Raw genomic sequence first — 7,435 nt, forward strand, 5'->3', positions numbered from 1 at the left:
GCCACAGGCCTTCCACTGGACATCTGCAACGTGCCAGGGCCTGGTCTAGATGCTCGGTGGGATCCGCAAAGGAAACTGAACGGGACCCTATGCTGGAGGAGGCCACAGCAGTACAGCTCATGGGTCACTCAACAGTGAGCAGGATCGGTACGCAGACAACGCTACGGAGAAGAGACAATACAACATGGTGGTCAGTGGTCACGGTGGGTCCTTGAAAGATGGCATTTGAAGGACAGGGAGAGAGCCATGCCGATACCTGAGGAAGAATGTTCCAGACTACAACCACAGCCAAGGCACTGTGACATGGAGGACCAGATGGGGCCAACATAGAAGGAGCAGAAATGTCACATTGTAGATACCCACTTGAGGGCGTGTCCACAGCATACATAAGATGCCTAGCTGCAGTCAGCCTGTGAAATATGGCTGGGAATCAACTCCAACTTCTGCAATTCATGTGCATGTCAAAACAGAACTGTGCTTCAGAGGATTTTCAATGATCGACTTTTTTCTAAAGTAGATTGCCAGGTCTTTCTTCCAAGGCACCTTTGGGTGGACTTGAACTTTTGACCTTTCACTTAACAGGCAAATACCTTAATGGTTTGCACCCTGGGACTGTGAGAGGTGAGTAACAGGTGTGTAAGTGTCACCGTGGAGTCCCTGAGGGGTGATCACAGTTAAGTTGCTCAGTGGCTAGCCAAAACGTTGGAGGTTCAAATCCACTTAGAGGTGCTTTAGAAGAAATGCCTAGAAATCTACTTCCAAAAGCTCACCCATTGAAATGCCAGTGGAGTACAGGTGTACTCTGACACACGCAGGGTGACCAGGAGTCACTGGGTACTGAGGCAAATTAGGATTCTCAGAGGTTTGGGAATTGACAAGGGCATCCCTCAAAATGCCTACTTTGCCATAGCCCCCTTGGCCACGGCTGGGCACCTGACCAAAGTATCCTCCACTAGGGTCTCCCCAGCAGGGATGAGGCTGTTTTAGGACAGCTTGTCCCTTACGGGGACTCTAGTTTCTCCAGTGAGCAGGCCTGGTGGTTGGTGTAGGAGCAGAGATTAGAAAGGAGCAGGGTAGGGTCCCTGGAGAACCAGCTACAAGGGAGGGGACAGAGTGGGCATCACAGCGACAGGGTTCTACAAGGGTCCCTCTGCAGGGTCCATGCCTGGTCTCACTCACCTGGCCGTACCATCTTGAAAGTCTTCATACTTTTTGAGCAAGGATCACTCTTGTTTTCTACCTCACTGGGATCCAGTATGTGGACAAACCACCCATTGAACTTGTCCAGGGAGCTGGGGGGTGGGGGTGGGGGGAGGACACACAGATTCCAGACATCTCTTTGTGTCATCTCAAGTCACCAGCCAGAACACAGTTGTGGGCAGAGAAGAACCCCCAGGTTTGGGATGAGTGCAGTCCTTCCCTGGACCCCTCACCCTACCCCAGGCTCCCTCTGGCTTTTGAGTTCTGCAGGTGGGAAGTGGTTGAGGCTATTACTCCACCCATCCAATGACAGCCACGGAAAGCTGGTCAATACTCAATCGACAAGTTCACCTTAGCAACCTGCAGCTCAGCTCCTCTCAGATGAGAAGGCTCCAGCTTGGACCTGTGTCCCCCCACCCCCCACCACCTTGTTTGATGCGATGTTTGTTCTGATTTGAAACAATGGCAGAGTCCCTTGGCTTAAGGTCCTTCCTTCAAGAAAAAGGTTTTGAACCTATAGGTGCCTGTGTCTTTTATTTTGAAAAGCTCCACCCTGGCAGTCTGCCATGTGGCCCAAGGCGGGGGATGGGGTCGAGCACTTTTGCTATGATGATACAGAAGGTGGGGAGACCTCTCCCAGCCCACCCACTCAATGGAGGAGCGCCTCTTTGCCCCCACCAAAGTTTCAAAAATCTTACCATAAATCTTACCATGTCTACTTAGGGCATCAACCCTAGTCTTTGATAGGCCAAAAAAAAAAGGGAGTGAAGGACAGGCAAGTGCTAATCAAAACGACTTCCCATCCACCAGCTTGGCTTTGTCAGACAAACAGAGAATCACAAATGTTGGTGAGGAAGTAGACAAAGGCCTTCTGCATTGCTGTTGGGAATGTAACCTGGTGTAGCCTCTGTGTGGCGGTTCATCAACAAGCTAGGCATACAACTATCATGCTGTTGTTGTTAACTGCTGTCCAGTCAGTTTTGACTCATAGTGACCCTCTATAGGGTTTCCGAGGAGCAGCTGGTGGATTTGAACTGCTGACCTTGTGGTTCACAGTCCAGAGCTGATCCTACAGCACCACAGAGTCTGACAACTCCAATCCTAGTATTGTCGCTGTTAAGTGCTGTCTAGTCAGGTCCAATTCATAAGGAGTGGCTGATAGGTTTGAACCACTGACCTTTCTGTTAACAGTTCAGCGCTTATCCTACAGTACCACACCAGGACTCCAGATGAAATCCAGCAACCTCACTCCTAGGGATGGTGGTGGGTTTGTGTCACCCAGCCCGTTCCAACTCATAGCAACCCTATATAGGGTTTCCGAGGCTGTAAATCTTTACAGGAGCAGAAATCCTCATCTTTCTCCCAAGGAGCGACTGGTAGAATCGAACTGCAGACCTTGCAATTAGCAGCCCAGTAGTGGCATCTGTGGGTTAATGAGATGAATGCTGGCCTGCAAAGTCAATTGAACCTCAAGGTCGGCTATTCAAGCTCACCAGTCACTCCTCAGACACCCTCTACAGGGTCGCTGTGAGTCGGAACCAACTCTTGACAGCACTTACCAACAGTCAGGGTTCCACTCCTAGGGACAGACAGACCCAAGGACTTGAAAGCAGACTCCAATTGAGACATGCACCATTATTGGCTGCAGGATGATTTACAACAGCCAAAAGGTTGGAACAACCCAAATGCCCATCAATAGGTAAATACTTACAGAAAACCTGATCCATTTGCATAATCATACGTTTCTAGGATGGCAATGAATGAAAGGGACCGACACAAAAGAACCAATACTGCATGACCGCCCTTACTTAGGAGAGCAAAAAAGGTAAACCCATTGAGACCAGAGAAGATTAATGTTACCAAGGCAGGTGGGAGCAGGATCTCTCTTTTTTTTAAGTTTACTAGACCATCAGTGATCTGAAAACACCATCAAAAGGGAGTACAGCTCTCTCGGCCTTAGCGCCATCTTGTTAGAAGCCTCGGAGCCATGAGAGCCAAGTGGAGGAAGAAGCGAATGCGCAGGTTGAAGCGTAAAAGAAGAAAGATGAGGCAGAGGTCCAAGTAAAGGCTAGCATGTACACCCACGGAAGCCACAGCAGCAGGAATGTAGAATGCTGGAGGCCGTGATACTGGTGCAAGTTGACTATGTGGTACTATCTAGAACTTAAGGCTCAGTGGATCTAGAACTTCCATCTCCATTCGACGAACGCTACGAACAGCTGAGCCCCATCTTACTGAACCAATTCAGTTCGTTTTGACCCTTTGTCCCAGACCTATGACATTCTGGACTAATTCCGTTCTGTTGTGGCTGAATGTAATGTGTACAATAAATCATCTCTCTGTCTTTAAAAAAAAAAAAAAGGGAGTGCAGAACACATGAACCCCTAGTTCACGGACTCGGCGTGGGCTTGGAGAAACAGTCTAAGGGGCTCACTGGAAGGCATTGCTGAGAGGCAGGTCTAATGAGTGACATGCATAATCAATGCAGCTCTGAGGCCACGCATGCCAGTCAGCAGACTCTCTCCATAAACACAGGCCTCTTCTTTCTGAAAACCGGAGCTGGCCCAGAGCTCAACATGCCCTTCCACTGCAGGCCAGCTGCAGAGCACAAGGAGTGGCCCTCCTGTTTTCTAATCCTCTGACATTCAAGGCCTGGGGGTCAGGGGTGGCTTCCTCTAGGACAGGCGCAAAAGTCAGCAGAAAGATGCCAGGCACCAAGTGCGCTTGGTTCACTCACTTGCTGAATGTATCAGTCTGCCTACCTGTCTGTCTGTCTTTCAGGATCTATTTGGGAGAGATGGAAGACATCAGAATTCATAAATGGGACTGTCTCTTTGCCGGTGGGTCTCTGAGGAGATGATGAAACCGTTTTGGTGGCAATTATTTTTCTGGGTCTATGCCCTGATTATGTGCATTGATGGTGTTATGCCTTGGTCTCCAGGCCAAAAAAAAATCCATCAATCAGTGCCATCGAGTCAGTGCCAACTCATAGGGACCCTCCGCACAACAGAACGAAACACTGCCTGGTTCTGCGCCAACCTCACAACCCAGTGTCTTTGAAATCAAAGCAAACACCCACTTCTGGCTGGTGGGAGGTGGGGAATACAAGCTGGTTTCTGAACCTTCCGATCCAAAAATGAGTCAAAGACTACAGAATCACCCTATTAGAGCATTAGTGTCAAATCAGGAGCAATCAGGAGGCTGACACAGGCCAGACCAACATCCAGGGAAAATCCGTTCTGAGTCACTGGGAATCAGTTTCTGGAAAGAAAAGGAAGACAGACATACAGGCCCAATGTTTCCTTCCTGGTTTTCTTATGCTTTCACACTCTCCCCAGATCCACAACATCACAGAGACACCTGCATTCCGAGGGTCCCCACAAAGGGTCCCAGGACACAGGTGCCATCGACCCCAGGTGACTGTGTGGTTCCCATGGGCACCTGAGACTCCCCCAGAAGCAGGGCCACACCCTGACCCTACAGGCCCCGGACACATTGTGGGCACCTTCATCTATAAAAAAAAAAAGTACATTTTACAACTGCACTGGTTTTAAAGAAATACAATAATATATATCAAAACATTTAATTCCACCCAAAAGTTTTTTTGTTTTTCTTTCCTTGTGATTTTATAAGTATTGTGGACCCTGGTGCTATCCATCCTGGGTCTGATGGAGGAGCACACTCTGTTGGTGGGTGTGTGCATTGTGTGGAGTGTGTATGTGAGCGTGCATGCATATATGCGTGTGTGTGTGTGTTTGAGTGTGTGTGGTGTGTGAATGTATGCGCGTGTGCATGTGTACAAGCATATGCATGTACATTGAGTGAGAATGTGTACGTGTGTGCACATACGCATTATGAGTGTGTATTATTGCAATGTTCATGTGTGTATATGTGTTGCATGTGTGTGCATGAGTATATATATGAGTGTGTACACTGTGTGTACATGGAAAGTGTGTGTGTGTAGGTGTGTTGTATGCACACATTCTGAGTGTGTGTGTGTGCACGCTGTGTGGTGTGTGAATGCATGCACGTGTACATGTGAACAAGCATATGAGTGTGTACATTGTGTGAGAATGTGTATGTGTGTACACATGTGCAGTATGAGTGTGTATTATGTGCAATGTTCATGTGTGTGCATGTGTGTATGAGTGTGTACACTGTGTGTACATGGAGGGTGTGTGTGTGTGTAGGTGTGTTGTATGCACACGTTCTGAGTGTGTGTGTGTGTGCGCTGTGTAGTGTGCATATGTGTGTGCACAGACACGTGTACACACATGCACACACCCTTTCTCATCCACATGCTCACACACATGATGTTCCTTCTTCCATTCCCTGTCTGTCCAAGCCCAGAAAAGATGAAATTCTGCACTTGACCTCAACTCCTGCCCTTTCACCAGCTCAGTGGCACCATCAGAAACCTAAGCCTTGGGTCCCTCCACTACCGAGGGTATTGCTTGGTAGCTGGGGAAACACAGGCCACTTTCAAAAGACATGAAGATCATGAACTTCAGGACCAAGTAGATTTCTTTTTAAGTGAACCTTAGCTTTGTGTGAACAGTTCCTGGGGGTGGGGGGGACGTCAATTCTAGGCTCTCCCCTGGGATACTAGTTTCTGCATCAAGGGATGGGGGCGTGGCGCTTGGCTCTCTGGGGATTATCTACAGGGTAATATCAATTCGATTCTTCTAAGCTCCTCCACAGGGGTTCTGTAATGCTTGTGACCTGAGATGTACATCGAAACTCAAATAAAAAGGTGCACGTGCAGGTCGACTTCTCTCTGGGAGGGGAGGGCTTGAGCTCTGACACCATTTTCCAAACAAAGGCGTCACTGCTAAGACGTCTTCCTTCTAAGGTGCAAAGCAGCTTGGGTAGCAATCAGGGTGGGGAAGGCGTGAGATGTGGGTGCAAAATGCAGGGCATAGAGGGCTCCTCTTGCCCACCCCCTGAACACAGCTCTGGTGCACACCAAGGGTCCCCGTTGGCAGAGGCGCGGGCCAGCCTGGGGGAGCGCGCCCCCTAGGGGAGGGCGTCGTGAGTGCAGGCCCCTTGCGCTCCTGCCCCCGCCCGGCCTGGGCTCCGGAACAGTCAGGTCAGGCCGTAGACTTGGATGGGGTTGGTGGAGGGGATCCCTGGAGAACCATCCCAGGAAACGGCTCTCCGAAAGAAGCTGGAGAGAAGGGACTTATTGAGTAAACCTGGGGGATCTTTTCGGAGGTGGGGTGGAGGGGACACCCACATATTTCTATCAGTATTCAGGAAGGTGGGTTAGGGATGGATTGAGTGACTTCATCCGACGTCCTTGTCCCCAGAAGTGGGCATGGGATTCGGACGAAGGCCTAGACAGGGAGGAACGAAGTAACACAGCCAGCGGTCAGACTCAGCTCCGGAAGTGGTCAAAGCTGGGGCCTGATACAGACGAGATGGGACTTTGGGGGTGTCGGAGGAGACACCACCAGCCCCCCTACCCGGGGCTCGGAGCCCTGCAGTGTTTGCCGAGTTACGGTCTAGCTGGGCCCGCCGCCATCCTCAATCACTGGAGCTCTGGATACACCCGCCATTCCCCCCTCGACCCTGCGGGGGCTCTTCCAGCTCCTCCAGGTGTGCCGGTGGGAATCGCCGCGCGTCTGCCCCTGGGGATCGATCGGACGCCAGGCGACGCGCGGTCTCGGCTCCCGAGCCTCCGCCCCTCCCTGCTCGCTTAGCGACGCAGGACACGGCCTCCCAGCCGCACGTCTTCGCGGTTCCGGGCCGCAGCCAGCCCAGGCGTCCGGCCAGCCGGGGAGACGGGGCCGCTCCAGGCCTCGGATCCCGCAGCTTGGGTCGGGGGAGCGGGGGCGCGCCAGACCCGCCCCCACCTCGGCCTGCGGGCCGCCCTCCCTACCCCCAGTCCACTCACCCCACCCGCCCCCCGCCGCGCACTTCACCCTAGGCGCGCCGGGCTGAAGGGGGGGGGATGGTAGAGCAGTGGGCGGGGCCGCACTTTCAGACTGGCGAGCACCCCGGGGTCCGCCGGCGATTCTACCCAGTTCCTGGGCATGCTGCAGCCGGTCTGAATTGAAAAGGAAAGAAAGAGCTCGTCCGTGTGTGTGGGCCCCGCCGGGCCGGGGGCGCGACCGTGACAGCCGAGCGCACGCACACCGCGGGCACGGGTGCAGAGGGGAGAGCCTCGGGGAGAAGGGGGTCCCGCAGGGAGGCCGTAGGCAAACGAACCCCGAATAATCTGCACCAAGACCGC

This window comes from Chrysochloris asiatica, unplaced genomic scaffold (assembly GCF_000296735.1).
Source record: "Chrysochloris asiatica unplaced genomic scaffold, ChrAsi1.0 scaffold00132, whole genome shotgun sequence".
Lineage (NCBI taxonomy): Eukaryota > Metazoa > Chordata > Mammalia > Afrosoricida > Chrysochloridae > Chrysochloris > Chrysochloris asiatica.